Here is a 27,010-nt window from a genome sequence, read left to right on the forward strand (position 1 = left end):
TCAAGGGTGGAGTTAAATGAGAAAATTATACCTTCAGAACATCGTTCAAGAAATGGGTGATAAAGATGAGTTAAAATTCTAGGGCAATCACCTCTTGGGGTTGATTCATAAACAATTCTTTTTCACAGCTGTACACTCTACTACCTAAGAATACTGCCGATTCAGGGCAAATTAACTTAAGACTATGTTTACACATATGCAAATCATTTTCATTTAGGGACATAAAATATCTTTGATCCTTGCTGATCAATAGATAATCATTCAACATGTACTTTACATGAATACCTGCCTGTCTCCATTTCACAGGGTAAGTATAAATCTTATACATTTCAAAATTATCCTTTGATCTAGCATTGGATATAGAAACAATAAAACTTAATTCATCTTCAGTCATTAAAGAGTGTGTAGTGGTTAACCCTGTGGCAGGCCCGCTTAAGATTGTTGCATCAGCGGGCGCGGGCGGCACTCAGTGCCGCCTACATTTCAATACATAAAAAAAAGCTTTTTTTTAATTTTTTGGTGGAATTAATTATTTATTGTTTATAACATCATTCTTAACAGAAACTTTTAATATGATCTGTATACATACATCCAAGATGCATGGGAAAATTAAAATTGTTACAGAATATCTGACATACGTTTCCAGGATATTTCCTAAGCGCTACTTTAATAGCAAATTCTAAATAAATTATAACCACAGATATGATTCGATTTACCATTGTTAAAGCAAGTTTTACAAAAGCATGTAATATGTATTAAAACTTTGTAGTAATAAAGAATAAGGCAGTCAGTAAATACATATCAAGAATCACACACTTTCTTCCTCTGGAGAAGCTCTGCAATCATTACATGTGACAACATTGTGAAAATGTTGCTTGCAAACGAATCTTTTGCAGCTATTGCAAGTGACTTTAATTTTATTATTTTTTTACCACCACAAAGATGGCTCCTCCCACACCTTCTTACAGTCTCATCGTGATTGACGGGAATTGATTGATGAGGTGACAGAAATCCTTGAATATCTCGTAGAAGATTAGAGAGCTAAGCCCTTTCTTTCAAATGGCAGCCCATCAGAGCCAAGGCCAGGTTTGTTAGGTAGGTTCTTCTTCTGAATATTTTCTCTGGGTTGTTTGCAAAAAACCAAGACCTGGGAATTTATCCCAGCAATATCCAGATAACGAAAAAAAAATGCTAAGGGCCATCTTCTTGTGGTCCTTTGGGTAGAGTAGGTTGCACACCTATAATCCACAGTATCGACTCCACCTTTTGTTGTATTGTAGTCCAAATTTACAACAGACTTGCCTGTAGCGATGTCGAATTCAACAGTTTCATGCATTGACGACAGGAAAAGCACAGCCTTGTTCCTTTTTGTTTGGTACGAAACAAGACAGAAGTCATCTTGAAATCCGAAAAGACAATTTCCAATTTCTCGCGATCTGTTAGCCAAATATTCCGGAGGAATTTCCTTCCTGTTCTTTTTCAATGTTCCAATGAACGTTAGCCCATTTTCTAAAAGATGCTGGGCTGTAGTAGTTGTCCAGAGTTACATTCCTGTGAGTTCCCTCGATTGGCTCAACCAATCTCTTCACAGTATCCATTGGCTGGTTAGATGGAACATATGGTTCAGGATTCTGTCTACCGCAGTATACTTCAAAATTAAAAGTATAAAATGTCTTGCTATCGCACAATGCTTACAACTTCAATCCATACTTAGTGGGCTTATTGAGCATGTACTGAACAAAACCACAACGTCCGTAAAATGGGACAAGCATTTCGTCTATGGTTGTGAACTCCCCTGGACTGTAGTTATTCTGCAGTTGTTCAGAAATGCTGAGTGGGGATTGCGGATGGCAGGAAGTTTATCAGTTGCTACTCGTTCTTTTCTTGTAGAAGTATCGTAAAACCTGAGTGACCGGAGCAAGAACAGAAAGCGCTTGTAGCTAAATGCTGCCCTTAGAATAATCATTCCTGTTCCATTTGATGACCATAGTTCTAATAAATTTGTGCGTCCTCCTTTTTGTACACCAATGAGAAACACTGCTCCTAAAAGAGCCGTTATTTCAGAAGCAGAAGTAGTTTTGCAATCTCTAGCCCTTGAGTAATTTACAGATGAGCTCTTGCTATTTATGTGATTGTTTGTGTTTGCAACGACACAATCAATTATCTCAGGATCACACGATTTAACAAAACCTTCAATTTCAGTTTTAGCTGCTCTACCATTGCTTTTCGGGCCTGGTAGGACTTTTATTATACTCTTACGTTTCGGTTTTCCTGGTAGAGCTAACGGATTATTTATCCACAAAGTTTCTTAGTCCTTACCAATATGAAAATGGCAGTCATCATGCGGCATTCCTTTCATTTCATTCCTGTCAACGCATGACTGCTCAGATTCACTGGAATGATCTGCAGTTTCAATTATTTCTTCTTCCTCATCGCTGCCAGAAAAATCTGCGTAATCTTTTTCGTCAGATGATTGCAGAAGAAGACGCTCAATTTCTTCTGGTATTAGTCCTTTCCTTTGTGCGGACCTGGGAGACAATAAAACCAAAGCAATGTTAATAACTAAATCATCATTCACCCAAAGAGTTGTAAAACAAAGCTTATAATCATCAAAACATTCGACAGTAGTACAGCTACATGTACTTACATTACCGGTCGCGTGCAGTACACAGTGCCGTCTCGGTGCAGTCGTCCACTTCACAGATGAGTCACAGCTGTTATGGTGAGTATAATGTCGGCGCAGTAATGCAGCTTGGCGCGTGACTAAACAATCGATGTATATCTAGCACCACTGTTGTGTTCTCGGCGTGCTAACGTAATTATTGAACGAAAACATCTACATCCATACTCCGCAAGCCACCTGACGGTGTGTGGCGGAGGGTACCCTGAGTACCTCTATCGGTTCTCCCTTCTATTCCAGTCTCGTATTGTTCGTGGAAAGAAGGATTGTCGGTATGCTTCTGTGTGGGCCCTAATCTCTCTGATTTTATCCTCATGGTCGCTTCGCGATATATACGTAGGAGGGAGCAATATACTGCTTGACTCTTCGGTGAAGGTGTGTTCTCGAAACTTTAACAAAAGCCCGTACCGAGCTACTGAGCGTCTCTCCTGCAGAGTCTTCCACTGGAGTTTATCTACCATCTCCGTAACGCTTTCGCAATTACTAAATGATCCTGTAACGAAGCGCGCTGATCTCCGTTGGATCTTCTCTATCTCTTCTATCAACCCTACCTGGTGCGGATCCACACTGCTGAGCAGTATTCAAGCATTGGGCGAACAAGCGTACTGTAACCTACTTCCTTTGTTGTCGGATTGCATTTCCTTAGGATTCTTCCAATGAATCTCAGTCTGGCATCTGCTTTACCGACGATCAACTTTATCTGATCATTCCATTTTAAATCACTCCTAATGCGTACTCCCAGATAATTTATGGAATTAACTGCTTCCAGTTGCTGACTTGCTATTTTGTAGCTAAATGATAAGGGATCTATCTTTCTATGTATTCGCAGCACACTACACTTGTCTACATTGAGATTCAATTGCCATTCCCTGCACCATGCGTCAATTCGCTGCAGATCCTCCTGCATTTCAGTGCAATTTTTCATTGTTGCAACCTCTCGATACACCACAGCATCATCCGCAAAAAGCCTCAGTGAACTTCCGATGTCATCCACCAGGTCATTTGTGTATATTGTGAATAGCAACGGTCCTATGACACTACCCTGCGGCAGACCTGAAATCACTCTTACTTCGGAAGACTTCTCTCCATTGTGAATGACATGCTGCCTTCTGCTATCTAGGAACTCCTCAATCCAATCTCATAATTGGTCTGATAGTCCATATGGTCTTACTTTGTTCATTAAACGACTGTGGGGAACTGTGTTAAACGCCTTGCGGAAGTCAAGAAACACGGCATCCACCTGTGAACCCGTGTCTATGGCGCTCTGAGTCTCGTGGACGAATAGCGCGAGCTGGGTTTCACACGACCGTCCTTTTCGAAACCCATGCTGATTCCTACAGAGTAGATTTCTAGTCTCCCGAAAAGTCATTATACTCGAACATAATACGTGTTCCAAAATTCTACAACTGATCGACGTATATATGGGTCTATAGTTCTGCACATCTGTTCGACGTCCCTTCTTGAAAACGGGGATGACCTGTGCCGTTTTCCAATCCTTTGGAACGCTTCGCTCTTCTAGAGACCTACGGTACACCGCTGCAAGAAGGGGAGCAAGTTCCTTCGCGTACTCTGTGTAAAATCGAACTGGTATCTCATCAGGTCCAGCGGCCTTTCCTCTTTTGAGCCATTTTAATTGTTTCTCTATCCCTCTGTTGTCTATTTCGATATCTACCATTTTGTCATCTGTGCGACAATCTATAGAAGGAACTACAGTGCAGTCTTCCTCTGTGAAACAGCTTTGGAAGAAGACATTTAGTATTTCGGCCTTTAGTCTGTCATCCTCTGTTTCAGTACCATTTTGGTCACGGAGTGTCTGGACATTTTGTTTTGATCCGCCTACCGCTTTGACATAGGACCAAAATTTCTTAGGATTTTCTGCCAAGTCAGTACATAGAACTTTACTTTCGAATTCATTGAACGCCTCTCGCATAGCCCTCCTCACACTACATTTCGCTTCGCGTCATTTTTGTTTGTCTGCAAGGCTTTGGCTATGTTTATGTTTGCTGTGAGGTTCACTTTGCTTCCGCAGCAGTTTTCTAACTTGGTTGTTGTACCACGGTGGCTCTTTTGCATATCTTACGATCTTGCTTGGCACATACTCATCTAACGCATATTGTACGATGGTTTTGAACTTTGTCCGCTGATCCTCAACACTATCTGTACGTGAGACAAAACTTTTGTGTTGAGCCATCAAGTACTCTGAAATCTGCTTTTCGTCACTTTTGCTAAACAGGAAAATTTTCCTACCTTTTTTAATATTTGACGGCACTGTACGCCGCCACGCATCCGCCACAGGGTTAACTTGTAGTAAGCATATAAATTGTAAGAGTTAACAGGATAAATCATAATATATGTTGCATCTAGCTTTCGTTCAATTGATAGTAGGATCTGTAAAAATTGTTCTGGATGTAGTAGTACACTGCTCAAACTACCATTTGAACTACTTTCTAAGGCTGTTCTTAAGTTAAGGGCATCAATTCTAGCATCTGATTAACTATCAGAAATCCTTAACAAAAGAGTGTTTAAATCTAAGTGTGCACTCATAGCCTATAATCCTTGAAATAGTTCTTGGATATTTGAGTTCGTTTTACTACGAATTACGTGGAAATGTGTCATAAATTGCTTTACAATCTGTTCAGTGGTTAGTAATGGTTCTTTGCATATTCTTTAATACGATAATTCCATTAGACAGGTTAGTTGAATCTGTTCTGGACTGTTGTTCAAGAGCTAGTATTTTGCCTTTAACTTCCAGTAGATCTCGTCTAGTTAAAGTACCAAATACAGTATGAAGGATACTCACTCCAAAATCAAACCAGGCATGTTTACGACTAATTAAAGTTTTGTGTGGCAAAAGCTTTAAAAAACTGTAAATCACTTGTTCATAATTAGCGAATGTAGACTCTACCTGCATTTTGGCTGTGATCCAGTTATTATACCAAGATGTACTGATTTCCAAAATTGTGTAATTACCCTTAACAGAATGAATTAGATCAATTTGCTTCTTTACAGAACTGAACTGTTGTTGGATTTCACTCAGACTGTACTTGAGGACAAGTTTTATTTTACTTGTTGGTACTACCATGTCTGATCATGGTTCAAACAGAACACCTGTACTCTGTGGCACTATTACTACAGCATTAGTAGAATACATTATCATAGCAAATATTAGAATAAAAATTAACATGGTCAATTAGTTCTAAATACTAGAGTTAACAATGAACATAAAATAAATGAGTTTCTTGTGGTAACCTGTGGAATAAAAGGTTTAGTTTCACTGTGCACTTGTGCAATAGCTTCAATACTAAATTTTCACAACACATTCACATAAGCACATGGCTGAAATCAACACATACAATGCACTCTCAAACATTACACACATTTACACAGATTGTAGGGGTGTCTGGAACAGGATCGCTTGGAACGTGGCGATGCCTCGGCCTTAAAATCTGGACTGCGCTCTCACGATTCTCGCTTCCTGGGTTTGAGAACAGCAGGTCTGCCTCTCGGTCAGCCCTCGTCCTCTTGCGATACTACCAGAAATGACTTTACTCGATTGACATGAACGACAATCGAACGAAAGTGCAGTTGGAGTTTAAGAGCGACTGGCGACAACACCTTCAAGACTGGATATGGTCCTTTCCAAAACTTCTTAAACTTTTTGTCTTCACTCTTCTTTAACACCACATTGTTCAGACACACAAGATCTCCAATCGATACTGTAGCACTGCTGCTTGGCGGTCATGTTGTCTTGCTTGCTGAAGAAAGGAGTGACGATTTCGCTGTTTCACTCCCCTCCATGCTTCCTTTAACTTGCTTGCTAGATCCCCTACGTGCTCTGGCAGTTGATCGTGCAAAGTCCAAGGGTGAATGCATTCGTCTTCTGTAGACAATCTCATATGCACTTAGTCCAGTTGAGCTGTGCATTTTGGCACTGTAACAGCTTTCTAAGTACAGTAAACAGACATCCCAATTGTCGTGTTTGCTGCTCACATTATGGCTAACCATTTTAATAACTGTGATGTGGACTCGCTCAACTCTTCCATTTCCTTCAGGGTGTGTTGGTATACTCCTTAACTGAGTTATTTGCGTAAGCTTAAAAGTCTGTTTAAGTAATTCACTCACAAAATTCGTTCCTTGATCACGAATTACACTTAATGGTGATCCAAACTTCAGAATCTATTCTTTTACAAAAACTTTAGCTTTAGTCTCAGCACTCTGATCAGGTATTCATCATGAGAAGGTATCTAGAGAAATGATCTAACATTGTGAATATATATTTGTTTCCATCTTTAGTCTTAGGCAGTGGTCCTACAACATCTAGTCCTACTCTTTCAAATGGTTCACTTGTCTCTGGCAGTTCTTGCAATGGTGCTCTACTTTTTCCTACTTTATTCCGTCTGTTACAGGAATCACATTGTGAAACAAACTCGAAAACGTCAGGTTTACGGCTTGGTCGCCAAAACATTTGAGCTATTTTAATGTTTGTTGTTTTTTTACCACAATGTCTTGATAATAAAGAATCGTGTAGTTCTCTCATGATTTGCTCTTTCATGCTTTCTGGAATAACTAGGCGGTTTCCTTTACTAGTGATTTTGTAGCATAATCCCTCTATTTCGACAAAACATTGATCATTTTTCCATAATTTGCATTGTGGATCTTCTTCCTGAGCTGCCCTTAACTCTTCCTCTTGACTTATTGTAACACAAACATTGACTTTTCGACTCATTGCATTAGCACTCACATGTTGTTTACCAGGTCGGTGAATAACTCAGTCTTAATGCCCTTCTTGTTAACCTGGAACTTGAATCCTTTAAGCTCAATAACCATTTAAGTGCGGCTTGATATGTAATAACTGTAAATTCTCTTCCTGTTAAGAAACATCCGTTATGTGTTATATCAAAAACCAAAGCACAGAGCTGCTTCTCAGTAGCAGTATAATTACATTTTGCTTTGTTTAATTGTCTGGAAGCAAATGAGATTGGATGTTCATGATCATCAACTTCTTGTATCGAGCACATGGACGTGTACGGGCGTAGAGACAACGTCACGAATCGGTCTACCCTGGATGTCAGCAGGGGACTCCTCGAGTGGTGGAGGCTCTGTAATGGTGTGGTGCACGTGCAGTTGGAGTGATGTGGGACCCCTCATTCGTCTAGATACGACTCTGACAAATGACACGTATGTAAGCGTCCTGTCTGATCACCTGCATCCACTGATGTCTAATGTGCATAATCGAGCAAGGTGGCCCAGTGGTTACACACTGGACTCGCATTCGGGAGGACGACGGTTCAATCCCACGTCCGGCCATCCTGATTTAGGTTTTCCGCGATTTCTCTAAATCGCTACAGGCAAATGCCAGGATGGTTTCTTTCAAAGGGCACGACCGACTTCCTTCCCCATCCTTCCTAATCTGATGAGACCGATGACCTCACTGTCTGGTCACTTCCCCCAAAACAACCCAACAACCCAAACCATTGTGCATTCCAACGGATTTGGGCAATTCCAGCAGAACAATGTGACGTCCCACATGTCCAGGACTGCTACAGAGTAGCTCCAAGAACACTTCTGAGTTTAAACATTTCCTGTAGCCACCAAACTCTCCATACATGAACAGAATGATCATATCCAGCAACGTGCTGTTCAGAAAGGATCTCCACACCCTAGTATACCTCCTCTGCGGGTTTGGGGTAAGAATAGGCCCGCAGTATTCCTGCCTGTCGTAAGAGGCGACTAAAAGAAGTCTCAAACGTTTCGGCCCTTATGTGATGGTCCACTGTCGGGTTTGACCTCCATATCTCAAAATAATTCCGAAGAGCGAGCCGATTGGGGAAGGGCGCCCTAATTGGTGCTTTCTGTCCATCGTGCGCTGAGACCTTTCGCCAGATAATTCGTCGTTGCATTGCAGTCCTGCCCGCTCTCCATCTCTTGGGCAAGGATACGTTTCTGTGTGCACTTTCCAACATGTAATGTGCAGTGCCACTTGGTGCACAGACGACGATCATGGACTACTTGTCACCTAATATCCAGCATAATAGCCAGTCCATTGGGGGGGCCACCATGTACCCTGTTAGTTGTAGCCCCCTGACAACACAGGGATCACTCTGCTGATGCCTGAGCCGCCAACTCCCCACGTGTGCCAAGGAGTAGATGCCTATCTCTATGGGGCATCGGGACTCCTGGCAATGGCCATCCTGCCAGGTGGCCCTTGCTGAGACTGGATAGCGCCTGTAGGGAAGGCCCTTGGTCGGAGTGGGTGGCATCAGGGCGGATGACACACAATGAAGCGTGGTACATCTTCTCTCGCTGGTGGCCAGCCACCAGCAGTCTTTAAGCGTTCTCGGGGTCAATTTAATGCTCAGAAATACGCTCCCAAAACGTTCTCCTCCCTTGCCTCACCGTGGGAGGAGTGTGTCTCAGGGTGACAGTGACAGTTATTCGCCCCAGTTCCTGGTTTGTACAAGAGCTGATGAGGAGACTTTCATGTCCACAAAGCCTCAGTTCTTCTTAGAGCATTTAGAGGACAAATTTAGGGAGGTAGAGGGCTTGTCCAAAATATGCTCTGGGTCAGTGCTGACAAAAATGGCATCCTCTGCCCAGTCACGAAAGTTACTTGCTTGTGACAAGTTCGGGGATGTTTCCCTTACCATCACACCCCATAAGAGTTTAAATATGGTCCAGGGTATTATTTACCATGGGACCTTCTTTTGCAGTCTGATGACGACCTGTGCACCAATTTAGAGCGTCGAGGTGTTCATTTCGTCCTGCACGTTCATCGGGGTCCGAAGGCTAATCAGATTGCTACCAGTGCCTTCATCTTGGCCTTCATGGGTGATACATTACCAGAGAAGGTCAAGGTGATGGTCTACTTTTGTGATGTCAAGCCTTATATCCCTCCCTCAATGTGGTGCTGGAATTTCGGACATTTGTCTTCCTGCTGTACTTCCAGCCTCACATGTGGAGATTGTGGACGCCCATCACATCCCAAAACTCCATGTGCCCCACCTCCCATCTGTGTCAACTACAGAGAGCACCATTCACCTTGCTCGCCAGAATGCAGGATCTTACAGAAAGACCGAAAAATCATGGAATATAAGACCCTGTACCGACTGACCTATACTGAGGCTAAGAGGAAATATGACCGACTACATCCTGTTCGAATGACATCTTCATATGACCCTGCTAAAACATCAGTTCAGAGGATTTCAACCCAATCGCCGAGCCGTACAACTGTACCTCAGAAGCAACACCCCTCCAACCATCAGGGACGTTCATCCCCGCTTCTAAGCCGGAGGAGCGTCCAACTTCTTTGGCTCCTCTCGCCCGCATGGGTCCCCTTGGGTCCCTCCCTTCCCAGCTTTCCACAAGCGGGAAGGATGACGCTTGACAGTGGCATAAGTGCTTACAGGCAGCTGGTCGTAGGGCTTCGCAATCCTACTGCGTCCCAGAGACAGAATCGGTGAAGCCCTCCCAGGTAGTGAAACCAAAGGAGCAGTGAGAGAAGTCCAAGAAAAAGACCTCTAAGACCAAGGAACTTCTGGTGGCAGCCCCTCCCCTCCCCACTGCAGCCTTCAAGCTCTGCGTCTGAGGATGAGATGGAGATCTTGGCGTCCACTGAGGACCTAGATCTCGTCAGTCCCTCAGACACAATAGATAGCATTTGTACACATGCTCAATAGGTGGAAGCAGGTGACGCAGTGGAATAATCTGCCTCCTCACTCCCTTCACGCCTTTCTCGGCCACGGACAATGTCATCCTCCAGTGGAACTGCAGCGGTTTTTTCCACCATCTTGCTGAGCTCAGACAACTTCTCAGCCTTCACCTTTTACTCCGCATTGCTCTTCAAGAAACTTGGTTTCCAGCGATGTGAACCCCTGCCGTACGTGGCTATCGGGGTTATTATAGGAACTGGGCAACTTACAAAAGGGTATCTGGTGATGCCTGCATCTACATCCATCACTCCCTTCACAGCGAGTCTGTTCCTCTACAAAAACCTTTAGAGGCTGTCGCTGTTCAGGTGTGGCCGCCTCAGGCTGTTACTGTTTGCAGTCTGTATCTTCCACCCAATGGTGATGTCCTGTGGCATGTCCTGGCTGCATTGATAGCCCTAGTGCCACCACCTTTTCTGTTACTGGGCAACTTCAACACACACAACCCTCTGTGGGGTGGGTCAGTGGCAACGGGCTGAGGCAGCACCGCTGAGCATGTATTGGTGCAGCTCGACCTTTCCCTTTTAAATGATGGTGCCTTCACACATTTCAGTGTGGTGCATGGCCCATACTTAGCAATCGACCTTTCGATCTGCAGCCTAGCCTCTTACGGTCTGTCCATTGGAGGGTGCACAACGACTTGTGCAGTAGTGAGCACTTTCTGATCTTTCTGTCACTGCCACAGCGCCCCTTAAGATTGGCTATGAATAAGGCTGACTGGGACTTGTTCTCCTCCATTGCCACTATTGTGCCTCTTTCCCATGACGCTACTGATGCGTCACCCCGGCATCGTTACTGCCACAGAATCTGCCATTCCTTGTTCTTCTGTGTCTCCTCGGCAGAGGACTGTGCCTTGGTGGTCGTCTGAGATCGCTGTGGCGATTTAAGATCACAGGCGGGTGCTCCAGCGTCACAAGCAGCATCCCTCCTTGGAAAACCTGATCGCCTTTAAATGGCTTCATGCGTAGGCCTGCCGCATCATTCGCCAACACAAGCAGGAGTGCTGGGAATGTCTCCACCATTGGCCTCCATATGTCTCCATCACATGTTTGGGCCAAGATTAGGCGCCTCTATGGCTATTGGAACCCATCAGCCTCCCTGCACATTCACTGAATGGACCAGTTTGTATTGACTCTGACACAATTGCAAACCGCTTAGCAGAGCATTTTGCTCAGAGTTCCGCTTCTGCGAATTACTCAGTGGCACCACCCTGAATCCTACAATGTTCCATTCAGTGAGTGGGAATTCCAAAGTTCCCTAGCCACTTGCCCTGATACGGCTCCTGGGCCAGATCGCATCCACTGCCAGTTGCTCAAACACCTCTCTGTGGACTGCCAGCGACGCCTCCTAGACCTTTACAACTGTATCTGGGTTGAGGGTGAGTTCCCGTCTAAATGGCGGGAAAGCATCGTCATCCCCGTTCTGAAACCTGGCAAGAACCCACTGGAGGTGGACAGCTACCGCCCCATTAGCCTCACCAACGTTTTCTTCAAACTACTTGAACGAATGGTGAGCCGGAGGTTGTGTTGGCTCCTGGAGTCTTGGGGCCTTCTGGCTCCATCCCAGGATGGATTTCGCCGCGGCCGCTCAACGACTGATAATTTGGTGTGCCTTGAGTCCGCCGTTCGCACGGCATTTTCCAGGCGCCAACATCTGGTCGCTGTCTTCTTTGATTTACGGAAGGCCTACAACACGACCTGGCGCAACCACGTCCTTGCCATGCTGCATGAATGGGGCCTTCGTGGCTCGCTCCAAATTTTTATACGGAACTTTCTCTCCCTCCGTACCTCCAGTGTTCAAGTAGAAGGCTCCTTTAGCTCCTCCCATATCCAAGAGAATGGGATTACGCAGGGCTCTGTATTGAGCATTCCACTGTTTTTAGTCATTATAAATGGTCTCGTAGCATCAGTAGGGCTGCCAGTTTCGCCCTCCTTATACGCTGACGATTTCTGCCTTTATTTCAGTTCCTCAATCATTGGTGTTGCTGAACGCCGACTACAGGGAGCCGTTCACAAAGCGCAGTCATGGGCTCTCAACGATGGGTTTCACTTCTCTGTCGACAAGACCTGCGTTTTGCACTTCTGTCAGCGACGGACCGTCCACCCTGACCTTGCCCTTTTCCTTGATGGCCGTCTACTATGGGTAGTCGAAACGTATCGTTTTTTAGAACTGGTCTTCGACGCCCGACTAACATGGCTCCCCCACATTCGTCAGCTTAAGCGAAAGTGCTGGCGGCATCTTAACGCCCTCTGCTGCCTGAGCAACACCCACTTGGGGGGGGGGGGGGCAGATTGCTCTACATTGCTGCACCTCTACAGAGCCCTAGTTCAGTCATGACTCGACTAGGAGAGTGTAGTATATGGTTCGTCAGCGCCCTCAGCATTAAAGCTGCTTGATTCTGTGCACCACTGCAGGGTCCATCTAGCGACGGGTGATTTTCGAACGAGTCCAGTGGCCAGTCTACTAGTGGAGGCTGGAGGCCTTCCATTGTACATCAGGCGCCGCCAACTGTTCGCCCACTATGCAGCGCACGTTCATAGCTCCCCTCAGCATCAGTACTACCGTCTTTTGTTCCCAGGAACTGTGGTTCCTCTCCCAGAACGGCGGCCCAAGTCAGGGATAAGGATCTGTACATGTACGTTCCCTGCTGGTGGAGCTCGAGTCCTTACCTTTCCAGCGTCTCATGTGGGTCCATACACAAATGTTTCCATGATGTATGCCTCACCCGAAACTATGGCTGGACCTATTGCACTTTCATAAAGACTCTGTTCCTCCTGAGGCACTCTGCACACACTACTTATCCGTCCTTGACGAATCCCAGGGTTCTGAAGTCATTTATACTGACGGTTCCCTGGTTGGTGTTCATGTAGGCTTTGCCTATGCTCACTCGGCCCATGTCGTACAGCGCTCCTGGCTAGATGGGTGCAGTGTCTTCACTGCCAAGCTGGTGGCTATCTCTTGTGCCCTTGAGCATATTTGTTCCTGCCCCAGTGTGTCCTACATGGTATGCAGAGATTCGCTGAGTGGTTTACAGGCCGCTGATCACTGCTGCCCACGACATCCTCTGGTAGTTTCCATCTAGGAGTCGGTTTATGCCCTCAAACGATCTGGTCGGTCAGTAGTCTTTGTATGGACCCTGGGGCATATCGGAATCCTGGGAAATGAGCTTGTTGACAGCTTGGCCAAACAGGCTTGTGGAAAGCTGCTTCTGATGATAGGCATACCCGAACCTGACCTCCAATCGGTGTTATGCCGCAAATTTCTCAGGGTGTGGGATGCTGAATGGCGCAGCTTAGTTACGCCCAATAAACTCAGCGCCATCAAGAGGAGCAGAAATGAGTGGAAGCCTTCTGTGCGGGCTTCTCACAGGGACTCTGTGGTCCTCTGCCACCTTCGTATCGGCCACACTTGGCTGACGCATGGATATCTTCTCCAGTGTGAGGCCCCACCATGTCGCTGTGGCTCACGTTTAACAGTGGCCCACCTTTTGATAGACTGTCCACATCTCACCACTCTAAGACGGAATTTTAATGCCCCTGGCACCCTTCCTTCTATTTTAGGAAATGATACCTCCACGGCTAACTTGGTTTTACATTTTTATACGTGACACTGGTTTTTATTCTTCAGTTTAAGTTTTACTTTCTGTTTTCTGTCTCCCCGTGCTTTCTATCCTAGTCCTTTTAGGTTAGAGATTTTAATGTGTTGGAGAGTATCTGGCTCAATCTTTTTTATCCTCGTGATCAGCCATCCCAGATCATCTGCTCCACTGTTTTAAGCCCTTCTGCCTGTTTCTTGTATGTCTGTGCTCTTCTTGTCTTCTGTTGTCTCTGGTGTGTTCAGCTTGGTTTTTTATTTTTATTTTATTTTTTTGTCCCTCTCGAACTCTTCTGATGTATCTCGTATGTTATCCACTTTAGCCCGTGGACTTGTTGCAATGGAACTAGGGATCAATGACCATGTGGTCTGGTCCCTTTCAACCTCAAACCCACCACCACCACCTACTATTCTTACGGATTTATGGACAGCCCTGCAGGATTCATGAATTCAGTTCCCTCCAGCACTACTTCAGACACCTGTCGAGTCCATGCCACGTCGTGTTTCGGCACTTCTGCATGTTCGCGGCCCTACACAATATTAGGCCGGTGTACCAGTTTCCTTGGCTCTACGTACAGTTCCCAAGTGAACATCCATCAGCCAAAAGTGGATATAAGCAGACGCACGGCTCCACTCAAACAGTCAACAGACAGTTCGACAGTATCGAGACCATGGTTTAAGACAGCGTCAGGACTTACTCCCCTTCACCGGCACGAAGTGCTCAATCTGAAGCTCTGCTGTAGCCTGCCACGAAAGTAGACTGGACCAAGGCCCCATTTACGTCTCATCTGCTCCGTCCCAGCCCTGTGGCGTAGCCGTCTCAGATATTGGCTGGTCTGCTATCACAGTCCGTTACTGCACTGTGTTCGCTTCCGCTTCTTTCGTTGGAATTGTTCTACTTTACATATGGTTTTGAATGATAGTGCCTAATTACAATACAAAATTGTGCCCGAATGTTCGGAAACATACGCTCTCCTCCCGCTAAATGACATCGTTTTAAGTCCAGAGAATGTGACTACTGATTACAAATTTCTTGGGTCCCACAAGGATAGTGCTATCTCGAGACTTACATTTTTGCATACTACGCTTTTACTGTATATGACGAATAGTAATGTCCACATAAACTAAGTCGACACTCGACAGAGTGGCTGGTGGGAATGGCCATAAATGGGAAATGTCTTTACGGGCGCTTCCACCAGCCACCGCACCGAGAGTCAATTTAGTGTGAACAGACAAAAGGCCTATGATTTATCTGGACAAAATTTATCTTTCATAGTACCACACGAATTATTACTATACAATTACCATATATTTGATACAATTACCGTTTTATATGACTCTAAGGGAAACAGAGGCACGAAAATATCAACAAGTACTTTTGTATAACGAATATCGGTGTTTTCGATTATGGGAGTAGTGATGAAGAGTCTGTAAGAGATGTTAATATAAGCCCATCGGGTTGTAGGAAATTTTCTGGGTATTATTAAGGAGAGCTGTCGGAATAAGGATCTTGGCAGTGGCTTGCAAGTTCTAGCGCGCTACCGCGCACGGAGTATCTCGCGAGTAATCCTCGTCCATAGATGACATGGCGCTCATGACGTCTCAGATGTTATAAAATTTAATTTAACAATTTTCTAATCAACTTTCTCGCTGAAACGTTTTATGAAGTCCAACAGAACGCTAATTTATCAGCAGCGACATTTTGTGTTGCACATGTGCAACAATTTTACATCTATTTTATACCTCGGAATGCGTTAACGTTCGCACGATAAAATATGTGCCACATGCATCTATAACCTTCGCGGAAGTTCAAACACTTTTGCCGTCAAAAAAGGTTAGTTTTTCTGGACTTTTCCAATTATGAGGTAAGAAAAGATATTCTTCTTGTAAGGCCTGTTTTTATTTATTTATTTATTTATTTTCGTAATAACTGGCAATAATTTTCTTTTGGAAAAATAGACTAAAAATAGAGATGTATGACCTGTTTTGGGAATTTTTGCTAACATCTGAAATTAGCACTAACTGGAAATACTCTAAGGTAGTGAGATAACTCTGATCTGCCTCTTTTGCTGACGACCACTACGTTACGTTAATCATCGTTAACTGTATTCAAGATTAGACCAGTGTTCAAAGTTATATCAGAGCAAGAAAACTTTTAACTACTTTTTCAAGCATCTCCTCGTTAGATTAGGCTACATACACTTTCATTTCACGGTTTTAAACATGGCTGTCTCTCACCAACTGGCCTGTGTGGTTCTTATGCTGGAACTTTCATTTAATATATTATTGTAACGTTTTACTAATTTGTATTGCAGCGTGCAAGCAAACCACCTTAACAACAGCGAATACTTACGGTGGTACGGCGTTCTCCTCCAGGCACATTTATATATGACGTCAGCAGCATTTGGTGAATACCACAAAAAAGTCATTTCTTCAAAAACTACCTGATTATTCTGACAAGTTGCAGTCCACTGCTTAACTGAGATCTCTCATGTTATACTGTCATAATATACGTTAATTCATTTGGCCTGAGTTCATTTGAGGCCATCTAATGTATGTTCACGTTTATAGACTGCACCATTCAGTGATTGCTGAGATAAGGACATCAGTTAAAATCTTATTAGGTTGCTGCCTAAATTTGCAGCGTTTTTGTTTTACAATTGGAAAGAACACACAGAAAATGTTGGAGGGAAGGCGAACCAAAGATTGCGATTTATTGGCAGAACACTTAGAGGATTCAACAGATCTACTAAAGATACTGTCTACACTATGCTTCTCCAACCTCTTTTGGAGTAGTGCTGCGCAGTCTGGGATCCTTACCAGATAGTAATAACTGAGTACATCTAGAAAGTTCAAAGAAGAGCAGCAAGTTTTGTATTATCGAGAAATAGGCGGAGAGTTTGAGCGCCATGATACAGTATTTGGAGGGGACGTCATTAAAACAAAGGCGTTTCTCGTTGAAGCAAGACCTTCTCACGAAATTTCAATGACCAACTATTTCCTCCAAGCGCGAAAACATTTTGTTGGTGCCGATCCACATAGGGAGAAACGATCATCATAATAAAATAAAGGAAATGAGAGATCACACGGAAAGATATAGGCGCTCTTCAAATGTGTAATAATAGAGAATTATTGTGAAGGTGGTTCGATGAACCCTCTGCCAAGCATTTAAGCATGATTTGCAGAGTACAGATGTAAATTCCAATGGTTATAGGTTTATTTATGGAGAGTCATTTTTTATTTGTAGTTCACCCTTGCTTTATGGGTAGCGACTTTGATCAGTCATCAAAATATTTTCAGTCCCAAGGTTCGAACCCCGCCACCGCTTAAATTTTGAAAAAAGTCATCAGCAGTGGCTTCCGAAAAATTCCGTCACAAGAAGTCACCTTCATTCTGCCAACGGCCTTGTCAAAGAGGGCAGAGGAGCGGACAGAGGTCCTGGGTAATCTCTTGCCCTTGGGAGGGGAAACTGCCCCTAAAGGTGGAAGAATCAGCAATAACAACGGCATGAGGAAGCAGAAGGCAATGGAAACCACAGCGTTAAAGTCACATGATGCAATGAAAAATTGAAAAAATTTAATTGTAAAAATGTTATGATGATCTTTCCATTGGAAAAAAATTCCGGACTAGTTCCCCATTTTGCTCTCTGGGAGCGGACTGCCAAGAGGGAAATGACCACGAGTAGAAGACTGAATAACCAATGAAAGGATAGCATTCTACGAGTCGGGACGTGGAATGTTCGAAGTTTGAAAGTGGTAGGAAAATTAAAAAATCTGATAAGACGAATGCTTAGGCTCAATATATATAGAGAAAGAAGACAAGGATTTATGGTTAGGCGAGCATATGGTAATACCAACAGCAGCAGAAAACAGAATAATGGGTGTAGGTTTAAGTATGAATAGGAAGGTAGAGCAGAAGGTGAGTTACTGCGAACAGTTCAGTGATAGGGTTGTTATCACCAGAATCGACAGCAAACTACCCAACCGACAACGATAGTTCAGGTATAAGCACTGACATCGCAAGCTGAAGATGAAGAGATAGAGAAAGTATATGAGGATACTGAAAGGGTAATTCAGTACGTAAAGGGAGATGAAAAGCTAACAGTCAAAGGGGATTGGAATTCTCTTGTAGGGGAAGGCGTAAAAGAAAGAGCTACGGCAGAATATGGGTTTCGTACTAGATGTAAGACCGGAGAAAGGCTACTTGAGCTCTGCAACAAAAATTTCAGCTAGTAATAGCGAGTACTATGTTCCAGAATCACAAGAGGAGGGCGTATACTTGGAAAGGGCTGGGATATACAGGTATATTTCAGTTACATTACATCATGGTCAGACAGAAAATCCGAAATCAGATACTGGACTGTAAGGCGCACCCAGGACAGATATAGACCCAGATCACAATTTAGCAGTGATGAAGAGTAGGCTGAAGTTTGAGAGATAAGTCAGAAAGAATCAAAACAAAGAAGTAGGATACAGAAGTAATAAGGAATGACGAGATGCGCTTGAAGTTCTATAAGGCTATAGACACAGCAATAAAGAATAGCTCAGAAGGTACTACGGCTGAAGAGGAATGGACATCTCTAAAAAGGGCTGTCATAGCCATCTGTTGCAACTATGCAGGTGCACAATCACCATCGAAGAGTCTTGCAGAGAATATAGCAAGTCCATAAACCACCACTTCTCCACTCACAAAGAATTTGTTTGAAATGTCCTTAGAACCAGCAACGCTGTTATCCAGTCCCTTGCTGAATTATTAACTCACGTGCAGACACTATCAGTCCCTACTTTTCACATATTCTCCATATACTATGACCAACAGAAACGTGTGCAGTGAAATGTAACTTACAAGTTACTTAATTTGATGAACTGGTGTCGATTACAATTTTATAACATAAGAATACAATAACAAAGGTACGAAACACATCATTAAAGAACATAACAATACAGATAACATTTGTAGTAATAGGGGCTTTACAAAAGAATAGAAATAAACATATACATCAGTGTTACAAGAATTATGACATAAGTACATACATAAAAGATCAGAATAACTTTTGAAACATCAACTTCACACATGAGCATTAAAACTAAACAAAATAAATAATTTCTAAACATATTTACAAAGAAAATGACATATTATGAATGCAAATTATATTTGAGGATAACAGTATTCCTCATCATAGTGAATGTAGCTGAGTATTAGAAAATTCTACAACATAAATCTTATCAGATGAACAAATAAAGACAGGAAGAACATAAATACACAAGGGTACACAAGCACATAGTGGGATAACACAAAAGGAAAGGACAGGGTTTGTTTTCAGTGTAACATATGGTACTGCAGTCCAACCCAAAACTTCATTCCATAGATCGTCCCTCTTATTTCAACAGTTGCTCCAGCTAATAAAAATCCTATCCAAGCATGCTTTCTGTATTCTGTTCCCATCGTCTTTCAAAAATAATTTTCTCCACTGTACACTACTTTTTTGGCCAAACCATTTTCTTATAGCTTCTCAATGCATTTCTTCCAATTCATCATAGTTAGTTTCTTATATAGTCTACCCCCTCTTAAGCTAACTTAAATCTACTGAGCTCAGATGCTAAACTAAGGTACGACGCAGTGTAGCAGCACAAAACAATTAACACATACACCAATGACAAAAAAATGCAAATTGGCAAAAAAGCAGCAATATAGGACTTAGAAAAGCAAATGCAACTTTACAACTAATATGAAGCAATAAACAGCAACAAGAAAAATAAATCAGTAGTAAAACTGGCTTAAGAGAGTAATACAAAGTGAAATTCAGTAACACTATGCCTGGCAAACAGCAGCAGCAAATGCAATAACTAATATCTAAACATGACAAAGCTCAAGCACAAAAAATAGCAGACTAAAGACAACAATGCTGATAAGGGAAATGTCTATTCACATCTTAATGTCTATGTAATTAAAGTGGTGCACCACAAAACTAATTCTGCGAAAGATATTACCAAGTAGTTGAAAAGAAAATTGTGTATGCAGTAATTGTTATTAATCCCTTCTTACTGTTCTTTCCTTTCCAAGCACTTTTTTTTCGAAGAACGTGGATCATAAAATTATTATTTAATAGATCTGTTGACAGAAAGTGTTCACATTAGCAAATGCATTTAATTTTATTTTATAAAACCAATGCTGCAACACTGCTGGAAACCAGATATCAAATGAAATAAGCAACTATGAAAAGCAAACATAAAAATATCATTCAATAGTCATGTGACATTTCATAAGTTAGTAGAAATTCTCTCAACTCTCGTAGAAAGCCGCTTGTCATTATCAGGTGTGCAGATGTAAGTATCTTTCCAAGTAATGAGCGTGTCGTATTTTAATGCTTTCTACAAAGGAATGTCAATAGCGAGGATAATGCCTTCTTTTCCTTTCTCCACCTAATGGCTTTCTTTTGTCAGACGACTACCTCTCAGCTGTGCGCCCAAAACGCATTACGTCAAGGTCACTTACCTTTCTTACTGAAATATTTACGACAGCAGTTTCCGCTACAGTGGCAGTCTCATATAAAATAATTTCACAGGTCAAGACCTTGCGTTACAAATCTTTAGAAACAAAATCCTATTGATATAATTGTGTCCAAAAAAAGTTTTCGTCGGCATTGTAATACATTCACGCATTTACATACATTTCATGACTCTTAAAGTACGTTGGTTTCCAACAACCTTTTTCACAAACCAGAGTCCCTAACCACTACTCATTATTCCCTGCTTTATTACACATACACATATTCGTAGACACTTCTTCAATATCTCATCATAATAAATACGTAGCATAATCAAATTCCTCATATAGCATCAGCTTATTGATCATAAACATACCGCAACAGCGTAATACATATCGTCATCATAACATCATAAAACCTCAGCCGAAACTCAAAATCGTCGTAGCTTACTCCAATAATTTCAAAACCTAAAAAAAAATTCTCTGCTCATGTCAAAAGTGTCATCTACCTCAAACGTACTTTAAAAATCCTGATCCCATACCAAATACATCATTCAAAGCTCTCATAGTATCGCAATGGTTCCGAAAAATTATGAACAGTTCACAAAGTACAGACAAAATACAGTTTCATAAGTGTGAAGTTATCCAACTGTAAAATTGCGTAAACATGTGTAACTGATGTAGTAAAAATATGTTTGCTTCTCTGTTAAAATAATCAAATAGCTGTGTTATTCTGTGTTGGAGAAATATGGTACTGATGTGTAAAGTTGTATAAGCAAATACCATGTTAGCTAGGGCTCCTTGTGCTTGCCAAACACATGGTACACAAAGTAAGCGTGTATCCCCCTGAGGATTAATGTAATTATATCCTTAGGTGTTGCTGATTACAGCAATGGAATGAAATGTATCACAGAAAACCTTTGTAATTCAGAAATCTTGAAAAATAAATGGTTCAAGTACAAAATTAATCACTCAAATGCGTGTCCTGTATCGCTAAATGTACGTCTTGTTGTAAGATAATTCTGTGGAAGTGTCGTAGTGATCGTCCTCTGTAAGCAAAGTTCTGCTGAAGTCAATGTACTTCCCTTGTAATAAACGAAGTGAATTGCTTTGCGTATAGGTATCTTAGTTATTACGCTTATTGCCGTGATGAAGGAAGTGCTGTGCTGTAACGTATTGTTATGCTACGGAAAAGGCTGTCTCATTGTAGCTATACCACAAAAGTTGCTAGTAAAACATGTTTTACTTTCCAGAATTATTCAGAAAAACTGTGCAGATATAAAACAGATACACCACAGAAGCAACATTGTAAATTGTCACTCAATAGTAGCGTCGTGATAAGATCGTGTAGCTGTCACATAAACTAACCACTGTGTCATCTGGTGTATCACAGAAAATACTTTAAATCCAGAATGTATTTTCAAGTAAACCAAAATGTTGCATTAAAATCTCATTAGCAGTACCAGTATATGTCCTAAGTATGTAAGCCTCATAGTCGTTACTTAATCGTGCAACTAACAAGCAAGAATGTACAAATACAACACTGTGTTGTCTGTTCACCATAACAATGCATTCGTAATTTCTGTTTAAAAATTATCCCTAGGTTCTAGATTGGATATTTAACTTCAAACATTGTTGCATGTTAACAGTTTCTTAAGTCTGACGAGGCATACTAGAAATGTGAAGTGAAAAGTTACACTCCTGGAAATTGAAATAAGAACACCGTGAATTCATTGTCCCAGGAAGGGGAAACTTTATTGACACATTCCTGGGGTCACATACATCACATGATCACACTGACAGAACCACAGGCACATAGACACAGGCAACAGAGCATGCACAATGTCGGCACTAGTACAGTGTATATCCACCTTTCGCAGCAATGCAGGCTGCTATTCTCCCATGGAGACGATCATAGAGATGCTAGATGTAGTCCTGTGGAACGGCTTGCCATGCCATTTCCACCTGGCGCCTCAGTGGGACCAGCGTTCGTGCTGGACGTGCAGACCGCGTGAGACGACGCTTCATCCAGTCCCAAACATGCTCAATGGGGGACAGATCCGGAGATCTTGCTGGCCAGGGTAGTTGACTTACACCTTTTACAGCACGTTGGGTGGCGCGGGATACATGCGGACGTGCATTGTCCTGTTGGAACAGCAAGTTCCCTTGCCGGTCTAGGAATGGTAGAACGACAGGTTCGATGACGGTTTGGATGTACCGTTCACTATTCAGTGTCCCCTCGACGATCATCAGAGGTGTACGGCCAGTGTAGGAGATCGCTCCCCACACCATGATGCCGGGTGTTGGCCCTGTGTGCCTCGGTCGTATGCAGTCCCGATTGTGGCGCTCACCTGCACGGCGCCAAACACGCATACGACCATCATTGGCACCAAAGCAGAAGCGACTCTCATCGCTGAAGACGACACGTCTCCATTCGTCCCTCCATTCACGCCTGTCGCGACACCACTGGAGGCGGGCTGCACGATGTTGGGGCGTTAGCGGAAGACGGCCTAACGGTGTGCGGGACCGTAGCCCAGCTTCATGGAGACGGTTGCGAATGGTCCTCGCCGATACCCCAGGAGCAACAGTGTCCCTAATTTGCTGGGAAGTGGCTGTGCGGTCCCCTACGGCACTGCGTAGGATCCTACGGTCTTGGCGTGCATCTGTGCGTCGCTGCGGTCCGGTCCCAGGTCGACGGGCACGTGCACCTTCCGCCGACCACTGGCGACAACATCGATGTACTGTGGAGACCTCACGCCCCGCGTGTTGAGCAATTCGGCGGTACGTCCACCCGGCCTCCCGCATGCCCACTATACGCCCTCGCTCAAAGTCCGTCAACTGCACATACGGTTCACGTCCACGCTGTCGCGGCATGCTACCAGTGTTAAAGACTGCGATGGAGCTCCGTATGCCACGGCAAACTGGCTGACACTGAGGGCGGTGGTGCACAAATGCTGCGCAGCTAGCGCCATTCGACGGCCAACACCGCGGTTCCTGGTGTGTCCGCTGTGCCGTGCGTGTTATCATTGCTTGTACAGCCCTCTCGCAGTGTTCGGAGCAAGTATGGTGGGTCTGACACACCTGTGTCAATATGTTCTTTTTTCCATTTCCAGGAGTGTATATGGCAAAGACAAAGTTAAAAAAACTGATTATCTCTCAATTAGCGGTTTTACCTGTGAAATGTGGTGCAATCTTTTACCCTTTACAGAGCGCAGTTTCAACTTCGAAGCAATTATCATGTTGTATACGTCGGTAAGGAATGCTAAAATTTGCTCAAGGTTAGCGTCTATGTTATTTTTCTCTGGGCCAGCCGGCGTACGTGGCTGCCTGCGGTGCAAGTCATTGTCTGTCTATTTGTTGGCGCGCGTCGTTATTGGGATTAGGAGACCAAACTTCCACAAATTCACCTTGTCGAGAAGGCCCTGTCCTGTTTGAGGCTCCCCAGTTCTGATGCAATTCAGGGCTGTCGTTAAGATTATATCGTCTGTCGTCATGTCGGTAGATTCCATAATTTCTTTCTTGTCGGTCGCGTGGTGGAGAATTTCTCCCTGAATCGTAACTGCGCGCTGAACTGTTGCGTCTGAAGTGATTTCGTCTCCCCTGATAATAATAGTTCTGGTTGCCATATTGTCTGTTTCTATGATTGTCTGTGTAATATTCATTACTATGGAAATGCGATCTTTCTCTGTAACTACTATTCTGCCAACGGTTGGCATACGGGTGGTGTCTGTTTTGATCACGATTAGCGTTGCAAGAATAGCTTTGTCGTGTCCAGTTATTATTTCTGTCATCGCGGAATTGCGACGGACGTGACCTGAAATTGTTGTGCTCCTGTTTTCACGTTCCGCGATTGTCAGTGTCAATTTTCAATTCTTGTAACAGTCCCTGAAAAGCTTCAATGTCGTCTTTGCAACATCCTGCCAAAATAATATGTCGTAAATGTTCAGGTAATTTGATTAAGCAAATGCGGATGACTTCTGAGGGGCTGTATGGGTTTGACAGGTAGTGATTCTTGTGCAACATGTCTTCAAAATATTTCACAAGACTGGAAAATTCAGATTGTTGTTTCATCATTATAATGCCATGTTTTACTCGGTCTTGGGTGACTTGAGACCAATATGCTGAGAGGAAGGCATGGTAAAATTCTCCTTCACTGTGGCAATCGTGAATGACCGATTGCATTCTTACAGCTGGTTCATTCTCTAAATAGCCACATATAAATTCTAATCTGTGCTCCAATGACCAGTTGGGAGGAAAAAATGAGAGAATTGATGAAGCTATGCTTGTAGATGAATGTCGTTGCCAGAATTCTTAAATGTTTTGAATTTACGTGTAGTAATGAACAGCTTATAGTCAAAATCATCATGTCGGCGAGTCGCATGTCGGTCATTGTTACGTCGTTTCGGCGGTTCCATCTCAAAATTCGGTGTACCTTGCCAATTTCTTTCGTAATTTCCGAAGTGCCCTGTGTTATTATTTTGTGGCTGTTCCGTATTTCTATATCCCTCTTCCCGTATTGGAGCGCGAGTGTCGTCTGAAATACGTAATTCTTGTATTATCTGTGTCAGCTGATCTTGTACTTCCCAGATTTCTGTTTGGTGTTGCGTATTAATTTGATTCAGATTTTGTTTGAATTTCCTAATTTGTTCTCACTCTTCTCTGTCATTAAAGACTACCGGTTTTGTGTCATTCAGTTTATCATCTACCTTCGTAGATAAATTATTTAGCTGACCCGAAAGTTCAACTATTGTCTCTGATAAACTAATTTCGTCCATGTCTCTTTCTGAACCAATTTTCAGAGTATCTACTGTGTCCTTTAAGTTTTCTTGGGTTTTTGCAAGTTGCGTAACCGAATCGGTAGATGCAACTGAGTCAATTTTAGCTTGCAAGGTCTCACGATTTTCATGAACAATAGTTTGCAGTTCTTTTATGGCTGCTTCGTGATTCTGTAATGCATTTTCATGCCGCGAAAAAATGGTTGAAAATGCTCACAAATTTGTGTTTTTACGTCGTTACAGACTTTTTGACATTTCGATTCGATTTTATGTAATTCAGTAGTTAAATCTTCACGTGTTTGTTCAAGTGTATGTTCCACTGAGTCTAACTTCTGAAGCTTTGGTTTCATTGTGTCTAACCTTTGAAGATTTTGTTCCATTGTGTCTAACTTTTGAAGCTTTTGTCCCAATTGTTGCATTAATTGTAATAACAATGCATTGGTGTCTGAAACATGTTCCTCAGTGCTATTCGGCAATGCATTTGAACCGGAAATATTCGCAATTTGAAAAACAGAAAATGTGTCTTGACTTATTTGAGAAAACGGTGAGGACGCAAAACCTGAATCTACAGTATTTGCAAGATTGTGTCCTGTAATTTCGGAATCCTGAATCGAGCTGTTGCCGATAATGCTTCCCTGTTCACTAATTGTTTCACTGCCTACACCATTATTTGCAGCCCGCTCCATTTCCCTATGCACAATTACCAAATTACTACTTTGAACATTAGTTAATTCATTACATGGTGGCGGTAACACACTGCTTTCGTCTTCACTGTCATTTCTCAGTTTACTTTGGAGCCTAGTATTACGTTTGTCACACGCCATTATTGTCACAATATTTCACACGATAACACAGAAAAGCACAATTTGAAGAGCAAAAATATGAGAACACATTAACGTAGCACTGAAAATAATATCTAGTTAATTGCAAGCGCAGCTGCGAAATACTTGGTGCAAACCTACATGCATGCCACAACTGTTTTACTGTACAACAATGAAAAACTACAACTACAAAGGAAATTGTCTCTATAATTACGCGCTAGCAATAAAGAAAAGCTACACTAATTACACACACTACAAGAAAAAAATCAGAAGATTCCAGCGAGGTATCCTCGGCTAAGGGTCGACATATGAAACGTCCCCTTAGAAAAATTATGCAAAACTGCGCTAAAAATATTGTGTGTCAGTTTAAGCACAGTCTTGTATAATTTTTCTAACGGGACGTTTCAATAGGTACAAAGATGGTAATTGCAAAGAAACCATGGATAACAGAAGACATAATCCAGTTGATCGATGAAAGAAGTAAGTACAAAAATGTTCAGGGAACTTCAAGAATACAGAAATACGTTTACGTGATTACTCCGCTATTCACAGTTAATTGCCTTGCAGAGGGTTCAATGAACCACCCTCAAGCTGTCTCCCTACCGTTCCACTCTCGAACGGCGCGCGAGAAAAACGCCCATTTAAATTTTTCTGTGCGAGCTCTGGTTTCTCTTATTTTATCGTGATGATCATTTCTCCCTATCTAGGTGGGTGCGAACAGAATGTTTTCGCAGTCGTAGGAGAAAATTGGTGATTGAAATTTCATGAGAAGATCCCGTCGCAACGAAAAACGTCTTTGTTTTAATGATTGCTATCTCAATTCGGTTATCATATCCGTGACACTCTTTTCCCTATTTCGCGATAATACAAAACAAGCTGCCCTTCTTTGAACTTTTTCACTGTCGTCCGTCTGTCCCACCTGATGCGGATCCCGCACCGCACAGCAAT

This window comes from Schistocerca gregaria, chromosome 3 (genome assembly GCF_023897955.1).
Source record: "Schistocerca gregaria isolate iqSchGreg1 chromosome 3, iqSchGreg1.2, whole genome shotgun sequence".
NCBI lineage: Eukaryota > Metazoa > Arthropoda > Insecta > Orthoptera > Acrididae > Schistocerca > Schistocerca gregaria.